Below are 23,933 nucleotides of genomic sequence, written 5' to 3' on the forward strand. Positions count from 1 at the left end.
CGGTTTGGCTCCTATGAAATGCCTCGCTAATGGTAGGGGAAAACATATGGCCCTGGAGAAAACTCGGAGGAGTCCAGCAGCTATCGCTTCCAGCGGCTATTTCCCCGAGTCGGTGCAAAGTGAGAACTTCCTCCCGGGATGCCCTTTCGGGGGTTGCGGGGCTGAGCACATGGCTGCCTCCCCTGGGTCTGCCCCGCGTCTGTCACAGCACTGCCTGCCAAGGGGCCTGCCGGCGCCTGCTCTCCTTTCTGAGTGCTAATCTGACCTCAAGAAAACTTCAGCTGGGTGAGGAGAGGAGGCTGATCCAAAAGGTAATTTACTTAAACGTGTGGGTTTTTTTCCTCCTCGTTCTCCTTCCCTCGCTCAGACAAGGCATCTGTGAAAAGGAGGGAAAGCAATGGGATTATTTATGTCTAAGGGTCCAATATATATGGCGGATCATAGTGCAGAGAAGAAGGCTAAAACTTGCAGAGACCTGACACTGGCAAATTAACATCTCCAGTGAATCGTCGTGTTAACTTAATTAAGCTTGGATTTTATGGTTCTTTGGATGTTGATTCTTCCTTGTGTTTGAAGTCTCTAGATACTCAGTTATTTAAGGATGAAACATCTTCTTTGTGCTTGCTATGACAATGCTGTTGTATTTTGTAAACATCAGGACGACTTTTATCTTTAATGTAGACCTTTTTATCACTCAGCTGTAAATACTTGTACTGTTAGTAAATCTGCTGCTGATTTGTTGGGTGGCTTTGCAAAAGGTCACTTCAGTTCATCCAATACAGGCATTTTTTGTAAAATGCCTATACTGATTTAGTGTGGTACAGGGTCAGATTTGGCATTTATAAATTATTTCATGTTTGTACTTGTGTGCTGTGAGAGCCATGCTTTATAAAGCAACTATTCCTTAGTTGTGCCTTAAAGCCTACTGGCAGATCTTGGTGTGTGGTGTGCAGCTAGATGTGCATCTAATGTTAAGTATCCTACTTATTTAAAAATGTTGAGTGCTCTAAAAGGGTCGGTGTAATCCATACCACACGTGGGCTCAAGTGACCTAGAATTAACAGGATAAAACACTTTTAAGCACTTCTGGAGTAAAAGGTAGGATGCTATTTCCTCGTGCATGACTAAAAATGAATTGCTTTTTCAAAGTGTCCAGTGCCATGCTCCCCGATTTGGAGGGCTGCAGAACACCCACCCCCCTGCTGGAAAGGCTAGACTTAAACTGGTGAGACTAGTCATGGGAGCAGAAGGCACCAGCAGCATGGAGGTGCTCCATGGGAGATGAACTTGATGGTGTTGGTGGCCAAGGGAGGTGGATGCAGAGACCACCATCAATCCTTCATGGATGGTGGGCAGCCCTTGCTGTGGTGTGGGGCTGTTGGAGCTGACAGAGCTGCGTGCCCTCTCAGGGCCCCCATTTAATGTGGGTTAGTAACTTAACATGTCAGTTGATATTTCAGGCTGCAGTACTGAGTTTCCCCTCTGGGTATCAGGAGGCAGCAGGCAGGTGCCTGTGCACTGCCGTGTAGGTGCAGGCATACCAGGAATGTGGTGGTAAGTGTGATTTACTGCCTTGATGGGACTGATAGCCTGTGCCAGCAAGTTCATTCTGCTGCACAGAAGGCCTGGGCTACCTTCCTGCCAGTGCATCTGTGTTAAGAAAACTGTATCACAATCTAAAGAGGGAAACCATGTTTTCCAGATTCATGTGGAGGTGATTCACTGTCACTTGGCTAGAGAGGATCTTTCTGTGTTGCAGCACTTGGCCACCAGCACCTTCCTTCTCTGCCCCTCTTAGGCTTGTGGTGGACATGCTGAAGATCCATTTGTTGCTGCACTTAATATAGGTGCAGTTTTCTCTTAAAGGTTCATGTATATGCTTTAAAATGTGGAGGTCTGAGGTTGATTTACTGAGGCCAAGCTGAGTCAAATTAGAGGATGCAGCTTTGCGAACATGTTTTGATCGCTTGGAGCTACAGAGCACATTTTGGATAGTGTGCTAGTGTGTAAATGGAAGGTGTTTCTCAAATGTGCTTTTGTATGTTTCCCAGTGCTGACTAGTTAAGTTGGAAGTCAATACACTGAATTATCATAGAGTAGATTTTGGCCATTAATTGTAGTGGAATGCAGAGTAAATGAAGGCTTATGTTTACAGCCTGCCCAGAACTAGAGGGTGTATCTTTAAATTCTGGAACATCTCTAGTCTCCCACTGTGTGTCTTGTTTTCTGCTGCTAGATTACGGCTCCGTTCCGTAAGGCCTTAAGCACATGTGTTGATCAGCCACAAGTGAGTAATTTTGAATTAAACTGAAGGGTAAGTATGTTTCAACTACAAAGTGTTTCTTTCAAGGAAGCTTTTTTTAATAGGGCGAGTTCTGAGAAGTTAGAAGAACTAGTTTGTGTTGTCCACAGAGCTAAAGGCCTGTAGGAGGTGGAGGTTTAAATTAAAAAAAAAAAAAAAAAAGTCTTGGACTGTTTTAAGTGGAAGGTACAATAGCTGCTTGGAAACTGCATTTTAAGGAGGAGGAAAAGCTTGCCAAGTGGGGCTGTGGACCTTGCTGTGAGAATAAGATATTGCAAGTTACCAGAAAACCTAAAAGGAATGAAGTAAAGGAGGAGATTGATTGTTGGAGAGCAGAAACTGCAGGGATAGCATGTGAATTGCCAAAAGCTAGTGGATGAAGAAATTTAAGATGAGGAAAGGGGAAAAAAATTAAAAAGAGCAGGAGAAGAGAATTTAGCTGTGATGTTGTGAGGACCAGGCTGTATGAAAAATGCTTGATACCTCTAAAATTAGCAGTTCATGTTTTAGTTGTGTAGTTTTACATACAGATGAGGATTTGAATATGGGAGAAAGATAGGGTGACAAATGGAATTGACCAGAATAAATGTCTTATGTCTGCTCCCAGTCAACTAAGTTTAAAGGTGTTTGCTTTTGGGCTTTGAAAGACTTGGTACAGGGCACTGGAGCCAGGTTAAAAAAACCAGAATTGGGCATTATCTGTTAGGTTGAATGTAGCAGTTGTGATAGAAAGATAGCAAAAGATGTATAGTTCTACTTATTTTAAGAGAATGAAATTTTCACACCTTTTACTCTGGTCACAGTAGAATTCAAGGATTTAGAACAAATTTGGAATGGAAAAAGTAATTAAGTATACAAAGCTAAGTGGAAAACAGGATAAAATGCATCATGTATTTGCTACAATTAGGTCATGAAAGACTAAAGTCATATTATTACTGGTTAAATACTGCATATCCCAGGCAATAGGAGCAGAAGGTTTCAGTTCAATGCATATACACCAAAAATAACTAAATTGGAAGTGTGGGGCTTGGCTGAAGAATGGTGAGGTGTCCCCTGAAGGAGAAATTGTGCATTTGCCTGCATGAATAAAGGAATCATTCATGCCCTGCATCAGTATTAGTGGGGAACTGATCTCTTTGCTTCATTATACTGGCTGAAATAACTTTATGAAAAGGACGATTGCTGATGAGGCACAGTTGGGAAACGTAGTCAGCACTGAGGTGGGTTGGATTATTGCACAGGAAGAATTGAATATCTGTGATGACTGAAACAATAGGAATGACAGGAAGTCAAATTGGTCTAAAAGCAAAGTTATCTACTGAGTGATTATTAGCAACACATCTGCTATCAGCTGGCAAGTCATCCCTTAAAACAGGCTTGGTGGAAAAGGCCTGACCGCCATAGTCAAATGGGGATGACTCTTATTTGGTACTGACCATGAAATGGGAGCAAACGTGATGCTCAGGAAGAGCTCTTCAGTGAAGGTAGACAAGTTATTAGGCAAGGCATTAGGGAGATTTCGTGTCTTATACTGTACATAGTTCTGGGCACTTATGTACAGATAATATTAAATCCTAGTGGAACATGTAGTTGGACATCCAGGCTACAAAGATCACATAGTGTGAACAGTCTGGAATTAGATGAGAGATCAGAACTTCAACTACTCTGGCTTTTGTGTCTTCGTAATGGCAGAGATGGGAGATAGCAGCTGCTTAGAAATTCCCTGGGGCAAATTCTTGGAGGAGAGGAAGGGTCATAAACTGAAGATTCAGCTGTGATTTTGGATTAAAAACTTGAGGTACAGAAGGATAATTTGATGAACGAATACAAGAATAATCTACATGGGGAATTCAAAAGGAGTTTCCTCACTGTCAGATTCTGGATGCCTTCCTAGCTGTACGTCTCCTGAGTCCCAGCTAAGTATTGAAGTTTGAATGTGACTGTTCAGGATTTGAGCAGTTCAGGCAACTGAAGCTGCCATATTTTATGCTTTGGTGTTCACAGTTAATCAACAGAAATAGAAGTCACTTCAGTAAAGGAGGTGTGATGAGCAGAAGCACTTATTTTTGGGGAGCATGTGTTGTCTAATCACGTGACGGTGAACAGAATTTATAGCAAGTAAAAACACTAATGTATGACATTAGTAACTGTTTTGTTCTCTTTTTAGTGCATAATGGAGTGGAACCAAGCATAAGTCATAAAATATTAAAGATAACCAGAAATTAATATGTGTGGAACAGAAAATGCATAAATGGACGTGCAGGCTGGAGGTCAGGTTGGTTGACTTGCACCCATAAATAAATAAAAGGGTATGTTCTCCTGTTGAGTGAGTGCCCATATTTATCCTGTGCCTGATTTCATGCTCTCTGGTCTTAGGAGTGTTTTGTGGCACTGGCTGCATCCTCTTGTTGGGGACTGTGCCCCTGGGAGGAGGAGTAGGAGGCGCTGCCTGGGGAGGGGCTTGGGCAGAGCCTTGAGCGGTAGATGAAGCACAGGGCTGTTGAGGATCCGTGGTGGGGGCTGGGGGGATGTGTGCTTGTCTGTGGCTTCGTTTTGCAGTACCTTACCCAGGCACTGGTGCTGAGCTATGCAAAGGCCAATGCAACCTAACCACTGGGGAGAAATTGAGGTATGAGCTGTGCCAGTTGAGACACTTTCTCTAGTGGCACTGTTGAAGACTTGACTGGCCCATTGAAAATGTAAAGATGGTGCATGTGGTTTGAAGGCTATGCCGTGTTGACACAGTTTGATCTTTGCTGTACTATCAGAGTCTGTCTGTTTGTAAGCCCTCCTGTAGCTGGTCTTTGTATGCCCAGTGAAACTTGTGGAAGTTTTCTTCAACAAGAAAAAAGAATATGTCACCTGTGTGAATGTATTTTGAGAGGAACTGTTGGAAAAATAAAGTGCTTTGAGTGTGTTTGTACATCAAAGCAAGATCAATATCTTGCTATTGCTTTATGTCTGTTTGTTTTGAATTTATAAGGCAGGTGTCTTACTTCCTTAGAAATAATCTAGTTGCAAACTCCTTTCCAGCATAGTTTATTAAAAATCTGAACTATTGAATTTTAGGTGTTTGCTTTAAATGCCTGTGTGTTTTTTCTTTAAAGAGGAGCTATGTAATGAACTCAATGTGTCAGCATGCCCCATAGGAAGCAATTGTGAAAAGATTGTGTTGAGCCATCAGAAGAATAATTTAACAATCCCTGGGAAAATTGAATTTATTGTCCTGGTAGCTTTTAGCATCCATTATTAGGCTGTTTGCTTACTGTGATTTTTCATTTATTGCTATTGCTCTATTTTACAAGTGTTGGGTGAATCGTTAAAAAAGATGAGACTAGGGCTGTGTTGGGCATTATAGCATCTTTCAGTTGACAGCCTTCAAGTCCCAAATATTAATGGATGAGGTGGAAAAGGTATTTTGTATTTACAAGGTAGAGGTTCAACCTAAATTCGAACAGTCTTTAGCAAATCAAAGAGCATAGCACTTGTCTGCTGGTGCTTTGCTGTGTTCTTTAAAAACAAAATCACTCAAATAATTTCCTGTTACAATTTGAGGTCTTGGAAAAGTCTGCATTAAGAAATGGGAGGAAGTGTTTTAAGACTTTATTGGACTGGAAGATAATAGTAGAGTTCAGTATTGTCTGAGTTGTCTTCTTCATCCAGTGTGTCTCCACAGTATTAGACAAGTCTATTTTAAGTGACTACCCAAATTCGTGAGTGAACCCAGACATTTGGATTTGTAATGACCTTTGTATGTTGTCTCTCTCTATTTGACAAGTTACTCTGTGCATGCTACTTCTTGGGAGGTCAGATGGCCACATGGAAACTATGTCTCATGTATATATAGATATGTGCAGTTTAAATTAGGGTGGAGGAGAATCATCTAAGTAATGCTTGGGTAGAACACTTTGGAGATGATGGTGATGATAATGCGTAATTTATTTGTACTTTATTTCATATATATAAAACTTAATGTTGCTGTGGTATGTTTGTCAATCTGTTATTTGTCTTCCTGTCAAACTCCAGTGGGTTTAGGCGACTTTAAATCTTGCTTAAGAACCTTTTGTCTCTTCTCATGCGACCATGTACTTCAACATTATATTTGGAAAAAGTCAAATTTATTACTAACATTTGTAAATGCTCATGTAAGTACAAGTAAGTAACATGATGCATTCCATGTGCATATTGTATATAATTACAAGATTCTTATAATCTGTGTTGTTTTGCCTTTCTGAGCTGCAATATTACTGAATTTTATTACTGTTGAGTTGGCACAGTGTGTTAGTTCTGGGTGTTGAATGATAATTGCAGTGAGTGTCAATCCTGAATGAATTTAAATGGTAGACAGTGTGAATGAGACTTCAGGGTTTGCTTTTGCTCCATTTGGATAGATGTTATTTGTCACTGGAGATCGCTTGTGATCATCTCTCTACATAATAAAACTTGATACAATATGTAGGGACTTACTGATAAATCAGTTTATTCTATTAATTAGTATCTGCTAGTCAGAAACTAGAATCACAGTTCCACAATGTGTGATTTCTGCAATGCGTTTGTACAAATGCTTGGGGAATATTTGCAGATATGAAGGTCTGCTTACTCAGATTTCCTGCAAGGCCTCCATGAATACTTTGCTGAAGGATTTCAGGTATTCTAGTTAATTTTGTCTTTATTTATGGCTGGGCTGTGTCTCCATCTTGCACTGCTTTCTGTGCAAGTTTGATGTTTACTCCTGTTGTAATATTGGGTCCTATTTCCTGCAAATGAAATTATGCTTGTTAGGCTGAACTTCAGAACTTCTAGCTGAAGTGAATCCCCCAAATCTTTGTGTGTTTAAAACCACAGATTTCAGGTCTTTCCCCTCACCCCCCTTTCTTTCTGTTTGGTAGACTGTAAGGAAAAGGAGACACTGACAAATGAAGCACAGCATACAGGAGTGCACAATGCTCTCTTTAATTTAGAGAGAAACATTGTTTTCCTCTGATCTTTGCTGTAGTCATTTGAGGTGTTCAGTTGTGACTAAAATAAACAAAATTGTTTATTTAGAAAATAAATCCCAGTTTGTCTTCTGATGACCTGTTTATTACAGCAACTTTGTGCTATCACACAAATTTCTTTTAGGGCTGAGAACTTTTTTTTTTTTTTTTTTTTTCCCCCCTGTTTAATTGAAAGATGATCAGTATCATTTCTCTCTTCCTTCCCTCTCAATCCCCCTTAAACCAAAACAAACCCTTCAGTCCTTAAACAAAAGTGTCTTTGTTTTTACATTTGTTTTATGAAATTGCTTGAATCCTTTGGGAAAAGCTTTCCTCTCACAGGAAGAGAGGAAAAAAAACCCCCACCCTTCTAAAGCCAAAACCAGCAAGCCTGCTACCAGACATTATTTTGTTTTGCTCTCTGAATAGTAGCAGATTGCATAAAAAAAAGCAATTTCTCATCTTAATGAATGAAATGTGCAATAGCCGAAATGCACACAAATAGACATATGGTTTTCACTCAGCAAATGTAAAATTGGTAGTGTTCAGGGCAGTAATTTTCTGCACAGCTTTCTGAGAGCTTCTTTGCATTGTTACTATTGGGAATGAAATTTTAAATGGGATATATTGTAGTTCTGAGAGGTGGGACAATCAACTGCTCCTTGGCCTTTCCAATTTTATTTTAGTTTTTGATACTATTTATTCCTAAAAGTCTCTTGGTTCTACACCCTTGTGCTGTTTGATGCTGTAGCCCCAGTTGTGAAGCCATCCATCCTGGCATACTCAGCAGTTGTGTGAAACACCCTCTCCTGACCTAGGAACCTGGAAACCGACAGCAAACTTGAATGAAATGAGAGATTGGACCAGAAAGACAAAGAATTATGTGAAGTATCACCCTGCTAGTTTGTTTACATGGGCTTTACCCAGGATATATACTAAAGAACAGAAGTGCTGATGACCTAGAACAAGATTATTGCAGCAGACTTTCTCTCAAATGTAATAAAAATGCAAAATTGAGTCACTGGCCTACAATTCTTGATCAACTGTATTATTATGCAGGCTGGAGGGGTCAAGGATGAAGGAAAATTTTCTGAGTAAATGCTGAATGTGAATGAAAAAATAGAGGCCTCCCTTAGCACCAGGAGGTAATGGCTTATCTTCTGAAGAGTAAGAAATCAGATGCTGGGCTGAAAGAATTGATACAGGACTGCCCTAGAGGACCCCTTTGTAAGCATTATATGAAGAATTTGGAGTATGGTGTCCTCCCTGGGTTCCAGTGGCACCTCACATCTCAAGCTGCTCTTGAATTTTGCCAGGCATGCCCTCTCTTGGTGCCCTGCATTGCTACTGTCCCCCTTCTGTACCCAAAGCTGTGTCAACTTTATGGCTCATGCTGGGCTTCAGTGGGTGTGCAGCCTGTGCAGTCATGATGATTTGGATACTGTGCAGCTGTGAAACAGCTGTGTCCTCATGACTGGCTTGTCCATAGTGTCCTGGAGAAACCTGCATGTTTCCTGGGCTTTTTATATCCTAACCTTGCAGGTACACCTGCTTGTGCTTCCAGTGCCTGGGAAGAGAACTGTGCACTCTGCAGTACCTTCTGGAGTAGCATTCATACCTCTCATAAACTGGCATGTGAAGAGATGATTTTAAGGGTATTCACATTATATTTGAAACATTTTTAAGTGCTCTTCGTGAAGACTAGACCAGAGAATTATAGGCTTTGTAGAGATAGAAGTTGAATTAACTTGTGCTTTGCTGGCTAAGCTGCATTAATGTTTTCATTACTTGGCCTAAAATGCAGTAGGGCAAAAGCTGTAGGGAGAGGCCCTGTCCCCCAGATATGCTGAATTTAATAAAATATAGGATTTCTCCTTCTAAACTTTCATTATCCAAGAACCTCTATGACCATATCAAATGATGCTGTTTAGATTGTTGCAATCAACTAATTTGATTTCCATATTACTTCTGGATGACTGTTACTGAAAATATTTTTTTATAAGATGCCTTGCCCCAACATGAAATCAGATCCTCACACTCCGCCTCCTACGTATATTTTACTGGGTTGTGTGGGCTGTGCTACTGAGCCTGAGAGCAGAGAGGAATATTAGCCTCCTGTGCTGTCATTGTGGTCAAGACTAATCAAATGCTAGTAGTGAGAGTAGGCTTGCTTTACTGCTGAAGGGCAGGACAGTATTATATATTTTGTTCAGAGGGGATCAGCATAGTTACTGAGTAGAAGAGTTGCCCACCATACAGATCCATGCTCACTCTCGCAGTGCCCTTTGTTCGCGCTTGCTGTGTGCCCAGAACCTTTTCCCTGGAAACACTGTTCCCTTTAGGTGTTGCCAGCTGAGCTGGGACAACAAGGTGGAGACTGGAAGGACAAAGACTGGTATCCAAAAAGCCCTTGCAGTGAACGTGGTTGGTATTGCAGCTCTGCAGGCCGGTGGCTGTCACCTGTTGCTGCGGGTTCAAGGCTGGAGGAATTGCAGTATGAGCTGGACATGAAGGCAAGGAGGCAGCTTGTATTATGGTGGTTGTGATACAGATACTGTCTAATGCAAAGCTGCCTGCTGTGAGGTTCCAGTCTTTCTCCTATGTTTTTCCCATGCCTAGAACTTCCACTAATTTAAAGCTGAACTTCTAATGAGAAGCAAAAAAACCTGTTCCTTAATCAGAGTGATTTGCTTTCATGGAATACTTCATTCAACTTAGTGCAAATTCTGAAAGCCATGTTATATTTGAAAATGATGTCAGCTGTTCTTGACATTGAACCAGACAGAAGAGTGCTGACAATCCCCATGAAGTCTGGCTTCAGTGGAGTGTAATTTGGAACCATAATATACTGAGCTGAAAGAAGCAATAAAATAGCTCTCCACGTTGTTCCTTTTGCATTACAGTTCTGGAGTGGCAAGTGGATTTCCCATTGTTTCCTTCGTACCTTTCCCTTCTCAATAGGCAATATATAGAATATGGAACTCTTAAAAGTCACTTCTAGTGTTATTGGAAAAACTGATATGTTGGAGTGGAGATAATAGCCTCTTGTTCTTCTGTAGAACAGTCACATGGGCACAAGTTCTTTTTTTTTCTTTCTTTGAAGTTGTTTTGCAGAGTTACACAGAGGTGCAGAGATTTTCCTAGGCTGGGATTTTTCTCAAGTCAATGTCAGAACTCACTTTCATAATCACAAAGATTGCGGTCTCTGACAACAAGATAAACAGAACTGAGGTGAGGTATATCTTGTTCACCACGCTGAACAGCTCTTACAATTTTTTTCCATGATCAACTAGCTCATTGGCATGGCAATTAATAAAGGTGTAAATGAGAATGTCAGAAAGTCTGTGGTCACTGCCCTGTAAACTTCACTGGCACCTCTAGTGAGTGTTCTCTAAGGGTAAGGAAGAGGCAGAGGCTGGATATGGAAGAGGGAATTACAGTGCTGGTGTATGGCTGGGTTAACTGTGGCTTCTGTGCTTTGTACCTCTGAAGGCTCCTGACAGTGAAGGGAGTGTGTCATTCGGTTGTTGTCCAGTTTCTCCTTTTTTTAATAATACTGTATCTCTGATCACAACTTCACAGACGTTGGCAGCTTAAAGTCTAGGAGAACTTCTTTTCCCTGATGAGAAATTACAAACCACACCTGCTTATATGTTCTCAGTTACATGATGGTTTTTGTTTTAACCAATTCTTTTCTGACTTGAGAAGAAAAGGGATATGTTCTTCATGAAAAGAGATGTATTCTATGTGGAAACCATGTACAAAGTTTTCAGATTATTTAAAAGCTTTCAAGACAGATCTGAATTATCTTGATTTATATATTTGGTCTTCAGCCTGAATACTTACAAAATGTAAAGTGAAATGAAATTAAGATGTCTGGTTTATTATGTTGTCTACTCATAAAATACATCTAACTATTTACAAGGGAAAATTTTCTTGGGGAAAAAGATTCAAATTAAGTACTGCCTTACTGTCTCTGTTGCTACTTTTCTGTTGTCTTAAATTTTTTTTTGTTTTTTTTTCCCCTTCTAACAGTGCCTAGGATGTGTATTTGAGCTAACCATTAATGTGTCCTTTTTCGTGTCTGTAGTACTTCTACCTGTATGCTAATGTATGTAGATGAACAGGTCAGGACTTGACCTATATAATACAAGTGCCTTAATTTACTCCTATGTATGTTCCAGGGTGTGGATATTTAAATAAAAAGGGAAAAGAAAAGATAAGCTGGTGCCTGGTACAGTAATTCTTGCTGGAGATTGATACCTGTGATAGGAGGGCAGTTACCAAAATTGCCACCATGTGCTGCCTGTTTTTCCCGGCACATCTGCAACATGGCAGAGGCCAAGCGCCTGCTTGGGCAGAGTCTTTCTGCAGTCCTCCATTCCATCTTGATGGCAGGATGCACGTGTTGGGCTTGTCCTGGCAGCAGGGGGCACCTTGCAGTGCTTCCCGATGGTCTTGGGAAGAGGCAGCCCCTGGAAAGCGTAGAAGCCTCCCTGCTGTGCCCCAAGTTCAGGCTTCCTGCAGGAGCCCATAGGACATGGCCTTGCCTGCCTCTGCCCTGGATTAGGGCATGGCTTGCCTTTGGGTTGGATCATAGGATCTACCTGGCCATCCCTCCTGAATCCTTTGGTGTGTCTCACCTCTGGTTCTGTGATGGGCACTTGGCAGGAGAACCACAGGTGACTTAGTTGGCTGCTGTGCTGGGAGCTCAGCCGTGCCGAGCACTCGCAGGTCATAGCTGGGATTTTGCATCTTAAATGGAGAGAAATAGCAATTCCTTTACATTAAACAGTATGAGAATACACAGAAGAACATTTCCAGGAAAGCATGCATGCATGAGATGGGAGAAAGAAGTTGATCTGGTTTCTGATTTGCGCCCTTAGCTGTGGATCTGCAACATTCCTCAACAGCTGAGAAATGTTATGTGGATGTCTGCAGGTAATCTTGAGTCATCTTGGAGACAGAAGACTGAATCCTCCTCTCTATCCCTTGGTATTCTTTCTGTAACATGATGGTGTCCACATGTGTTCACACACAAATAATACTCTTTGTTTAAAAGTCCCAAATGTTTCTGTAGGGACCTGATCTAATCTTCGAGATGAGCTTTCCCTTTCTGCAGCTGGTTTGGCCTGAATCTGGGGAAACAGTTGCAGTACATGGTTTGCATCCAAAGGAGAAGCGTTGCTCCTCCGAGGACTGCTAGCTATGGTAGGAACGTAGTCCTTAGTGGGAGGGCTGGGCTCACACTCCTGCCCTGCCCTGTGCTTTGAGAGGTTGTCCATGAATTCTGAACTGTGGCATTGCTCCCCTACATCTTCTGAAGAGTGCTGAACAGACTGGTGACAAGGCAGCATGAGGTGGCACCCAGTGAAAGGTATTCCCAGGCCACTCTCCCACGTTCTCTCCTAAAATATCTGAAACGCTCTTACTTTTATCTTCCTGTCCATCCTCTGAGTTGGATTGTCTGGAAATAGTTACTTTCTTGTAGAAGTTCTTGCTGGTGGTATAAGATAGCTTGGAAGCATCTATGAAAAAACAGTTATATGGGGAAGAGGTTATTTTGAGATTTTTGTCTTAACTGGAAAAGTACCAAAAGCTGGGAAGTGCAAAATACATGTGTTTTTTTTTCCCCCTGAAATTTCACACCACTTTTCAAAATAAATTCTTCTGCCTTTATGTGGGTGAGTCCTTGCTCAAAAGTAGTGATTCCCAAATGTTCATATTTGAGCCAAGAATAAAATCTTTTTATGCAATCTCTTCAGAGCCTGCCTTTGAGAAAGAAAGAAAGAATTTAGTCTTTTAGAGACTTTATTTTCTTTATAGAGCATAATGAGTTTGCTTTTCAAAGGAAAAACCGAGAATTGCAGTGAAGGGGGTCTGTTGTATCTTGGCTTGATTTTATGCAGGATAAAGCTGTTTAGTATTTAATACAGTAAATTGTTTAAAAGGATAAGTTATATAATTACCATGAATTTTTAAATAACGATTAGTATTAGTACTTGATTGTCAGTCAAGGCTGTGGCTTTCTAAGTAGGAAAATGGTTGCAGATGTAGTCAGAGCTTTTTAAGATTTTTTTTCCCCCCTTTTTTTTGTTTATCCTTATTTGCATATCTTAATTATGTAAACATCTTCAGTTTGGAAGCTGAAATGCTATTTTACTTCTCCAAGTATCTTTTAGTATCAGCTCAGTGAGTTGCAGTTTTTAGGAGCTTGTTAGCTTGCCTGTGACAGTTTCTTCATAGTTAGATATAGCAGCTGATGTCTGACTGCTTTAAAATAATAATGAATGCCATAAAATTCTTTGTTTACTTAGTGATGTGATCCTGTAGCTTGATTGCAAATGAACAAGCATCCATATGGTGTATGGGAATAAGTAAGTTGTCCTTTGCTCTGTGATACGTGTTGCTGGACTGCAGCTGACTCTTCAGGCTATGGAAGACCCTAGTGGAAGAATATGAGGTGATATGAAACCACTTCTGATGGCAATCAGCTTGTTATATATGCTTGAGGGGAAGGGCCAGAAAGTAGCCTGCAAGCATTTCCACTTCACGGAGTTGAATTGTGGTTTTATTGTTGTTAGTATTTGGCTACTAATGGAGTTGAACCCAGTTTATGGGTATAGTTCACCAAATTTAATTCCACTCCAAGAGAAACAGCACCAATATAAGTAAAATGTCTCTTGCGCCTTTAATATTTAAACTTTTGTAACAAAATGGCTTAGGACTGAAAGGAGTAGCTTTGGTCTCAGATTGGTCTCTGTGGCTCTCTTTTTATTGCACTCTATGCTAAACTTATAATCACAGGATTTAGAAACCCCTCTCCATGCACTTTTTATTGGTGACCCAATCTTTCCATGATACAAAATGGGTCTGTGGACTTGAGAATGGTTGTTTAGCTCCCAGGTGCACCTGAAGAGCTCCCAGCTGGAGACAGAACGAATTCCTGAGGTCCCACGCCCAGCCGGAAGTTTCCTGCTGCAGCACCTAATGTTGTAGTACAAAAGTATCAGAAAAGGTGGTGTGAGGCAAAAGGAGATGATATTTAAAGATGAGCCTTGTTCTTTTACTAGTCATTTTGCAGCACCAGATAAATGATAATATTATTTGTCAGGGGAATTCCATTGTGTTTGAAGGATTCTTCCTCCGCTCCTTGGAGGAAGGTGAAGACCTTTACCAAGTCGGTAGATTTCATCAGTTAATCCAGGAATTTACATAAAGGTAATGCAAAGTTCACAGAGTAGTGGTGGGATATGACTATCAACTTGAACTGTTTAATATGTTCACAGAAAGAGGATTTTTGTTTTGGTTTTTTTTTTGTCTTTTCTTGAGCTTTTTCCTAACTGTCAAGTCAATCTCCAGGAACGATGGGTTGTGGATGTGTCTCATCCAGGTATCATTCTGGCAAAATCACTGACAAGCTGATGTGCATGGTTATTGTTTGTTTTTTGGAGAAGGCAGATACTCCTAAGACAAAGAGAAACTTTTCTCAGACAAAGCTTGTTGTCCTTGTAAGTACTTTTAAATCCTGCCTGCGTATTGCAGGTGCATGCCCAGACTACATGCTGCCTGGTGACTGCTACTTCTGTGAACAGAAGGATTAGAATAAAGTTTCAGCCTTAATCCTGGGTTTCCTGTGCTGATTCACTTTACGGTCTTATTCCTGTTTAGTTTCCTCTCTGTTAAAAAGCATGTTTTTATTTATACTTGCTCTCTCACAAAAAAAGAAAAAAAGGCAGTCATGGTGGTATTTTGGTTTTTATTGTTGATGAACTATGTAAAGATTTATGCTTTTTTTATTCCCCCCAGACTCTTTACAAGGTAGTAATTAGCCATGTGCTATGCAAATTCATGCAGAAAAATGACTTGGTTATGTGTTAATTAAAACTAAATGACAGCAATTTTAGGTTATTTGAAAGTACTTAAATTATTTTGGATTTGAAGTCTTATGTTTTTTCAGTGCATGCTTTAGTCCCCTCTTTGTCACTTTCAGACTCTGTAGTAAACATGTATGGTTTCTTGTGTACAGAATTTTATGCTATAATTTAAAAAAAACCAGGTTTTTGTGTTCTTCAGGGCTTGAATTTACCTGCAGAATTTTGTGAAATGTGAAAAATAGTTGTTCACTTTTTTAGTGGTCTTGCTTTTTGTACTTTTATGATCTCTGCAGTCTTAAATGTGGTGTGCAAAAATTGAACTGCATCTAAAATTTATTATTGGCCAGAACAAGCTCTTGCAACTAAATTTGTTCAGCAATATGTTTAATTGACAAGAAATTGGTAAAAGACTATTTTCTCTTTATGCAGTTTCTTTTGTTTATCCGTAGAGTTTTGTACTCAGGGAGCTATTTAAATCATCTGTCATCATTAGTTAAATCAATAGCAAGCATACAAACTGGTTTAAGCAACAGGAAAATTAGTTTCTTGGTGTTCTAACATATTTAAAATAAATATTTTTGAGTTGTGTAGTAATGATACAGGATGTGGTTTTGATTAAAGAAAACATACTAGAAGCATATATTTGTGGTGGGTGTTTTTTGGGTTTTTTTCAGGTTTTCATGTCTTAATTTCAATTTCTTTACCAGTCTATTGAAAAACTGGGCTTGGTGCCCTGGTGAGTCCTCTGAGGGTTGTGTGAAAATCTAAAGTCAAAACTTCAGGGGTTCCAAAACCACTAAGTCAATAAGATGTTTGACAGGGAGTTGGAGTTAATTTATATTTGGGTGCTACAAAAGTGTAAATCTGTGGTTAAGATGTGCAGGTAAATGTATGGAGGTAGATGAAGTTACAGGGCCACTGGGAAAGATTTCAGATGTTGACAATTTCACTGATGTGTTTCTGTGAAATGATTGCCAGGGTTCCCTCATTCTCACCACTCAAAAGGGTGCTTAAGTGGAAATTAAGCCTGTTGGGAGGAAGTGCTGATTAGCTCTTGTGTCCCATAGGATGGAGTCATTGAGCTTGCCCCCCTGCATGGGGACGGAAGGGAGGAAAGGGAATTCTTCCCTCTCTGATCCATATATTTGTAATCTCCTGCTGTTGTTATTCAGAGGTCAAAAAATATATTGGATTCTGCTTCAGAAAGAAGATTGAATATATGTTATTGTAGGAGTGTTTTAGGTAGTTTAGGAAAGAAAGCAGCTGTTGTATAAAAATGTCTATGTAAGTGTAGAGTCTTCCTTTGGGAAAAATAAATTAGTTTTCTATATAATTAAGTGCTGTTGGTTTGGGTTTTTTTCAATTCTTTATAGAAGCTCAGCAGTGAGCCTTGAGCACAGAATAAATTCTTTATCCTGTGTGATTTGTGTGCATTTGTCTTTTAAATCTGTTTAACAAAGTAGTGCAACAAATTTGGGATTAGCAACATGCTAGTTAGCTTTGCTGGAGGAAGCTGGGACAGAAAAATGGGGAAAATCATGTTTTTTGCATTACGTATGATGAGCTGACACAAAGATTAGCTGTATTGTGCATTTCTTTTCAAATGGTCCCTGACCTCATGGGTGCAAGGAAGTTGAGACTCAGCTGTAGCAGGATAAATTTGGCAAAGAAAATAAGCACGGGTTTTGTGCTGATTTGTATATTGGCAGAAAGATATTCTCAGCTCGTAGACTTTCCTTTTACCTCTCACAAATTTAAAAATAAGGTTGATTTAGTGCCAAATGTCTTTTTTACACATGCCCTTGTATTTTGGTGCTCTTTATTGTTTGTAGTGCCTTTATTTTTTCTCTGGGTCTGCTCTGACACATATGATGCGGAGGGCTGTTAATGCAAGTAAATCAGGTACTGCTCACAAAAGTTTCTGATACGTTATGAAATACACATTTTACATTTCAATTACATGGAATCTGGACTATAAAATCCTATTAATCTAGGCTTATTTGGTTAGGCTATGATAAATCCACTCCTAAAAATACTTGAGCTTTTTTCTATTATTATTATTTTCATTTGAGATCAAATCTCTTTGAACTATGTAGACATGCACCTGTGCTCATTTTAATCCCTGTGTAGTTTTCATCAATTATCACAGCAGGCAAGAAGAAAATCAAATTGTAAAATGCTTTTGAAAAGTACATACATGCAACTTGGGGTTCAGGTTTCTGTTTTAATCAAACATCATCTGTATTCATGTTCTTAGACAAAGCTGGCTAAGGGAGGAGCACAAAAGCCTTTTTTTGTTTTCTTTGTGAAATATCTGTTTTGAAGTGCTCTGCTGTATGATGAGTGTAATATGGTTGTGTTTGTAGAGGAAGGCTGTGTTGTGTGTATATGTTTTTTTTTTTTTTTAATCTGGAGAAAATCTAGGTCAAGAGATTTCATTCTTATTAATAACTTAAAGCTTTATTCCACAAAAATTATCCTCCCTGGCTAGAAAGCTTTTTCACTGGGGAAGCACTGCTGCTCTCAAACATGGATGGGAGCATTTTCCTTTCCATCAGGCTGTTAAGATGTTCACCTTAGAATCATAGAGTCATTTAGGTTTGAAAAGACCTCCAAGGCCATTGAGTCCAACCATTAACCTAACACTGCCAACCAAGTCCACCGCTGAACCATGTCCCTGAGCACTACATCTACACAGAGGTATGGTGACTCCATCACTTCCTTGGGCAGCCTGTTCCAATGCTTGACGGCTCTTTTGGTGAAGAAATTTTTTCTAATGTCCAATCTAAACCTTCCTTCACACAGCTTGAGGCCATTTCCTCTTGTCCTGTTGCTTGTTACTCAGTAGAAGAGACTGACCCCCACTTGGCTACAACCTCTTCTCAGGGAGTTGTAGAAAGCAGTAAGGTACCCCCTGAGCATCCTTTTCTCCAGACTAAACAACCCCAGCTCCCTCAGCAGCTCCTCATAAGACTTGTGCTCCAGACCCTTCACTAGCTTTGTTGCCCTCCTCTGGATGTGCTCCAGCACCCCAGTGTCTTTCTTTCCCTGTGTATTTTTGAACACCATCATAAAACTTTACCGGAGCGTGTTCTGTGTTTGTTTCTCAGTGTGGAGCCAAGCTTGGGACTGGGGACTCTTGGCATTTCCCCTCGCCTGCTGTCCATCCCCATGCCATGGTCCCAGCCTCCTGATCCATGTGTGACCACATTCTACCCAAAAGAGGTCTTGTGGTATTGATATAACAAAATTTGATCACAGGACTGAATTTTTTGTTTTCCTGAAAACATGCATCCCTGTCAGCAAAATAAACAAATAAATATGGAATCTTGCCAGTTCTTGTTGTAGTTCATTGGGAGATGCTAAAATATGAAATCTCTCACTTGGCCTTGTCTAGTTTCCCTGTTCCTCTTCCTCAGCAGCTACTGCCCTGTGTGTTTAGCTACACAGCACCAGTGACTTGGCCTGGTATTATATATCTGAACTAGAAGCACTAGGAAGAGTGCTGTTAAATATGTAAACTGGAAGAATAGAGAAATTCTTGGCTCTTGCAGTTACAGTAATCTACTGTATCAGAGGTTTAAACAAACTTGGTGAAAATAGTTGTATGAAGCCTTTAATTTTATCTTAATCTTTCGTGTCACCCTAGACCTGAAAGCAAAGGTAGTTAAATTAGGATAATTCATCATGGAATAACTTACGCAGGGGGATGTAATGAATTTTCCATCAATTTGCAAGTTATTTAAATCAAGATAAGAGTCTTATAAACATATGTTTGTAAGCTATGGACAAAAAAATAGGTTAATTTAGATGCCCTCTGTGTTGGTATTTTGAAGCTGTTTCTGGTGTAGTTCCTTCAAATGTTAGGGTGTAGAACTTTAGTCTCTATTTTGATGTCTGGCACTGTATAAAAGAGTGCAAACTTGAAGGAGAAAAGGTTATTTTTAGTTTAAATGTTTGTGTTCAAGACTCCTGTATTGACTTTCCTTTTCTCCTGCTCCTGCCTAAGAGCTTGTGGATGTAGGAGCATTTGGAAAGCCTGTTAATGTGCTGCTACAGGACCAGCAAAACTGGCTTTGTGCACCAAAAGTCAAGAAATATATTTACTGCTTTCAGGGGAAGTGTTCCAATATGTGGAGTTGCAGGTCCTAACTTCCGAAAGGGAGATGTGCAGAAGCCTTAGACACTGTAATAAGCCCATGTGATTAATATAATTGCATCTTCTTTGTGAATAACTTCTGTGGATGTGAAGCAGACTTCGAAGCAAGTCAGTTGACACCCACACAGAACCAAATTATAACATCCTGATTAAATTGCTGTGCAGTGTAAATGCTAAAGTATTGTCAATACAAAGAAAGTTTGTTCCCAACAACTCTTCAAGTATTGAAATTCACTTGAAATTTGCTGGATTAAATAGTTAGCTTGCATTGTTACGTTATTTGCATGTACAATGAGCAAAGATTATCAAGATCTTTAAAAACATAAAACACATGAGAGAATAATGTCAAATGTATTTTAAGAATACCTGTCAAATTCTGTTCACATCCCACATATTTTAACTTTTTTAGTTAGTGATCAAATGGTGGCTTTTGGTCACTGCTACTTTTTCTTGGAAGTATAGTAAAATAATTCTTCTCTGGTTTGTGTCGAGCAGATTGAAACATATTCTGCCTGAATTGCATCATATGAAACACTTTCTCATCAGGGTCTGAGAAAGTATGCTTCTGAAAATTTATCCCTTTTTTGTCATAGAGCAATAGTAGATGTCACATCTCTGGAAGCATTCAAGGTCATTCTGAGCAATCTGATCTAGTTGAAAATGTCCTTGCTCAGTGCAGAGGGGTTGAACTAGATGGCCTTTGAAAGTCCTTCCAGTGCAAACTCTTCTATGATTCTGTGATAATAACTGGGCATTTAAAATGCGTTGTTTCCACACTGTGCAAATGTAGGAGTAGAAATTGTAGTACTGCAATAAAAATTAAGATAGATACCTTTTTAGATATTGGACTTATGTTTAAAGTTTGTTCATTTTGTCTATAGTGCTTTTGATACTTAATTTTGTATGTTGCACAAGCATCTCCTTAGATGCCTCATATTGACCTTCAGAATGTTCAAAATCAATGTTTGGGGTTTAGTACTTGTTTGGGTGCCTGTCTTTGTAAATAACTTGCACAGAATTTTCTGCAGGAGCATAATGTGGTTAACTTTTACAAGGAAAAATGACATATCAAGATTTTTTTAGCCTGGTGGAATCATCAAAATGCGCATCTTTAGGGATATGTGAGTGCCTCCAGTGAAAAATGCCTGTTTCAATGTAGAAAAATGTTGCTTGTGTTTTTTTGGAGATTTTTTTGTAACCCAAATGACCAGCATAATTTTGTTAGCTGTGGGTTCTTTTGAAATTCCAAAGGTTAGCCAGTGTAAGTGTTAGAGGTCCATCTCATTATTTAAAAAGAATTGCTCAGTAGTTTCAGAATGGGTGATGGGATAGGACAGTCTCTCAGTTGCCCTTTGGCTTAAGGATACAAGAGAGTCCTTGCTTATGGACTGATGGCATGTGAGTGACTACCTGCAAGCTCCTATGCATCTTTCCTTTTATGACTGGTGCTTTGAAGTAGCTTTCTACTTTGAGAATTCTGTTTCCATTTTGTAAAGTTTTTTTAAAAGTACTCTCTGCTCTTTCCTTCTTCCCTGGACTCAGTGCTGTTAAATGAGGATAAAAGTTGTCAAAGGGAGACTGTCTGTGTGGCTGTCTGTGGCTTTTTGTGCTGTGTCTGGTGACGTGATGTGACCGCCTGGTATTTTTATTTATAAAGTATAAGAAAAGTGTCAAAGTTCTATGTTATGCTATGCTGAGTTATGTTTTATGTCAGAACAGTATGAGATTGTAAAACTCTTTTACTCCTGTTTTGACATTTCACAGTGAAGTGGCCCAAATCAAGGTCAAACCCATGGAGGTACTCTGCAACTGTTGCTGCTTTCATGCCTTTCCATAGTGACCTGATACCGATGCCTTAGGTTTTAACTTTTATATTTTTCGAATCCTGTACTGCCTAGTGTGTAACTCTGGAGTTTCGTGTGGCCTGTTAGCTGCTGTTCTCTCATGCTGGTTAGGTATAACAAACCTCTCTAGGTTTGCACTTCAAGGACACCTTGATTGTCCCAGGCCCCAATATGTGTAAACTAAAGCCTTGAGAGGAGGAGCAAAACTTGGGATAATTACATCATTAACTAAAATTATAATTGGAAAATTAACCCTGATATGCAAATGGACCAAACTTATAAAAGTGTGGAGAACCCGTGACCCAGGATCCATCTTTGGTGGAGCCCCTTGTAGGCTTTACACTCCCAAGGTGTACCTTTGAAGGCCCTTCAAATAAATACTTACTTTTATTCTCTTATTCTTGTCTAGCCTCTGTTTTCAGGTAGCCACTTCAAGGCATCAGTTCAAAGTTGATAAATGTTTCTAAAAGAAGCAGTAAGTGGCCGAGTCCTCAGAAAGGAAGTGTAAAGCCTTCTGATTCAAACTGTTGATTTATGCTACTCTTAGCAGTAGTGGTTGGTTTGGCTGCTTGCCCCTTGCTTGTTTGCCAGCTTCCTGCTACTTGGAAATGAACAGGGTCCTGGATTCGCTTTCTCTGGGATATGGAAGTGCTGTACCATTGCACTGAAATTCTGCTAAGTAATAATTTACATTAACTATAAACAATTTCTTTATAACTAGATTTAAACAAAGAAAAGTGATCAATTGTGGCATCTTATGTATTTTTTACTTCTGTACAGAATTGCCTCAAATGGCCTGTCTCTAAGCTGGAGCTGCATCGGTAACTACATTGCTCTTTGCTTCTCTGTTTCTCAAAATTGTGCTGTGTGGCACAAAAATGTTATTATTAAATGCCTCTGATGAAGGTGGGCTTTTGCAGAGCTGGGATGTTACTCTTAATTCCTGCTTTCATGACCATCTGCTAAGTTGTCCTAAGCATTGAGCCCATGGTCTGGAGATGGGCTCCACTTCTTGTGGTGCAGGGAGGAAGGCTTTTGGTAAGACATCCTTTTTCCATGGTGTGCTGCGTGTGATGCAAGGACTCTTTCCACAGCCTCATTAAAGTTAAATCATCGATATCTTATACCCAGCGCTCTCTTTGCCTGCAAGTGTGATACCGTTTTACTGTTCCTATCAATGATGATAGTGTCATTTTGGAAAAGATCACAAAGGGGAGCAATAAACTCCTTGTATTTTGCTGTAGTCCAGTATTAGGTACATTTAAAAAACAACAGTAATGGTTTAACGTAGTTCCTTGGAAAAGATTTTAGTATGTGTTCTCTGAAGTGTCTTGACTTGAGCCTTCCTGACTCCCCAGCTTGGTCAGTAGTGTGAGTCCTGGGGTACTCCCCGGTTGTATACTGTCCAAGGGAGCTCCCCTGCTTTAAACCCTGGATGTGAGAGCCAGGTCCCCAACCTTGGCTGAGGACAGGGGTTAGGTCTGACTGCTAGAGCAGGCAGCACATCTGTGATGGGCTGACATCTGTATGCCCTTGTACTTGCCTTTTTTCCAGTGTTGATATGTTTTCATAAATATTTCTGTGCTCACTGTCTTGTCCTTTGGAAAGTAAGTTTTAGAAATAATCTCTGATTTATATCCTCTTTGTATATTTGACCCTGTGGCCTGACCCCAAGTCAAAGCTTTGTATATCTTCTTATTCCCAGCAAAGTGGACTGTAGGGTTTTGTTTTGAAGTCCAGCTGTAGATTTAGTATTTCCTATCATGGGTAATGTGTCTGTTTCATGTCTCTTATTACTAACATTTCATTTGTTGACTGATTTAAAGTCAAAACTGAGGTCACCTGTTTGTATCTTTTCCTCCTCCAGCTGTAAAACATCCAAAGAGAAACAATTACAGTTGAATAATCAGGAACCAAGTTATTTTTTCCTGGTTATACTGAGTTGTGAAGAGAGAAGTGACAGTCTGGGTATGAAGTAGGGTAAGCAACTGGCTGTCCTCAAGTAGAGATAGAATAGGGAATAAAGTGAATTCTTGCTACCTTGGGGTTTTAATAACTTGCTGATGAAAAGTCTTTACTTGGAAACTTGAATGTAGAAATGTGAGCTGGAGAGTCTTTCAGGCCAGAGGAGAATTTGTCTTTACAGGCTGTAATGTCCATCTGTGTTTCAGTCATGTTCAATGACTATTTACCTCAGCTGATCCTTCCTGCTAGTTGTCTCTTCTTATGAAGTGCCTAACTAGGTTTTTTGTTTCTTTGGGGTTGGTTTTTTTTTTTTTTTGGTGGGATTTTTTTTTGGGGGGGGGGGGGGGGTGGGGGGTGTTGTGCTTGTTCTAGTTCTCAAGCTGATATTACAAATTCAGTTCTTGTTGTGTTGGCCAGTGAGCAAACGAAGGTGACCTAAAACTCCTCCTAAATATGTGCATTGTTTGGTGTTCTGTAACCATTTTGCACTTTCTTACTTCCTGATTTCCTGTAGATCTGAAGAAAGTGTCGTACTGCCTCTAGTCATTCAGGTACTTTGGAGAAGCACCCTGGCATCATTCCCTGGCAAAATTGCTTGGGCAGGTTTTGCTTCAGTATCTAACTGTGAGCTGAACACCTGAGAGCTACCTTGATCTGATTGTTTAATGGAATTGGGTGTCACTTTTACTGCTTTGAATGTTGGTTGTTGTCCCTTGGTCACACCCAAGGGAGAGGTAACACATCTCATGTGGGGGCTCACTACCAGGAGGGTTAGGACTCTCATGTCTCTTCCACAGCTTATCTTATACA

General features: G+C 40.0%; 1 protein-coding gene across 1 annotated transcript in view; it reads left to right on the plus strand.

Annotated features, from left to right (window-relative positions):
- The first annotated feature begins 48 nt into the window (after positions 1-48).
- FAM110B (family with sequence similarity 110 member B) overlaps positions 49-23,933 on the plus strand; it is a 128,073-nt gene continuing 104,188 nt past the window's right edge. Inside the window, exon 1 of the mRNA XM_017727480.1 lies at positions 49-311. The gene's annotated coding sequence lies outside the window, so the exon portion shown is untranslated. The remainder of the gene's footprint in view (positions 312-23,933) is intronic.

Source organism: Corvus brachyrhynchos, unplaced genomic scaffold, assembly GCF_000691975.1.
Source record: "Corvus brachyrhynchos isolate BGI_N302 unplaced genomic scaffold, ASM69197v1 scaffold60, whole genome shotgun sequence".
Lineage (NCBI taxonomy): Eukaryota > Metazoa > Chordata > Aves > Passeriformes > Corvidae > Corvus > Corvus brachyrhynchos.